Source organism: Hipposideros armiger, unplaced genomic scaffold (genome assembly GCF_001890085.2).
Source record: "Hipposideros armiger isolate ML-2016 unplaced genomic scaffold, ASM189008v1 scaffold_913, whole genome shotgun sequence".
Taxonomy (NCBI): Eukaryota; Metazoa; Chordata; class Mammalia; order Chiroptera; family Hipposideridae; genus Hipposideros; species Hipposideros armiger.
In genome coordinates, this window is record NW_017732263.1 from 126,753 (window position 1) to 127,593 (window position 841).

The window sequence follows — 841 nt, forward strand, 5'->3', positions numbered from 1 at the left end:
AAATGTTTTCTGTATCTTTGAGTTAGTTCCTGTTTTGTGTACTTTGTTCTTTAGAGTCCATCTACAAAGGAAATCACATTGCACCTGTCTATCTCTGTCTGACATACTTCACTCAGCACAATACCCTCCAGGCCCGTCCATGCTGCCAAAGATGGCAAGAACCCAATCCCTTCCATGGCCTATCAATATTCCATTGTATATATGTACCATCTCCTCTTTACCCATTCTTCTATCAATGAACACCCAGGCTGCCTCCACACTTGGCCATTGTAAACAATGCTGTAATGAACATATATATACACACATCCCCTCAAAGTAGTGATTTGGGTTTCTTCAGATAACTACCCAGAAATGGGATTACTGGATCCTACTTTGTCTTTTGTTATAGCCTTTGTTTTAAAATCTATGCTGTCTGGTGTAAGTATTGCTACTCCAGCTTTTTGTTTGTTTTTTCCATGTTCATGAAATATTTTTTTCCACCCCTTTGCTTTCAGTCTGTGTGTGTCTTTTGATCTGAAGTGCATCTCTTGTAGACAGCATTTTATGGTCCTATTTTTTTTATCTATTCAGCCACTGTGTGTTTTTGACTAGAGTATTAAAACCATTTACATTTAAAGTAACTGTTGATAGATGTAGCTATTGCCATTTTATTATTCATAATTTTGATTTTTTTCTGTCTTAAATAAGCCCCTCTAACATTCCTTATGATACTGGTTTAGTGGTAATGAACTCCCTTAGGTTTTTCTTGTCTGGGAAGCTCTTCCTGTTCTTCAATTTTAAATGATAGCTTTGCTGGGTAGAGTACCCTTGGTTTTAGGTCCTTGCTTTTCATCATTTTGAA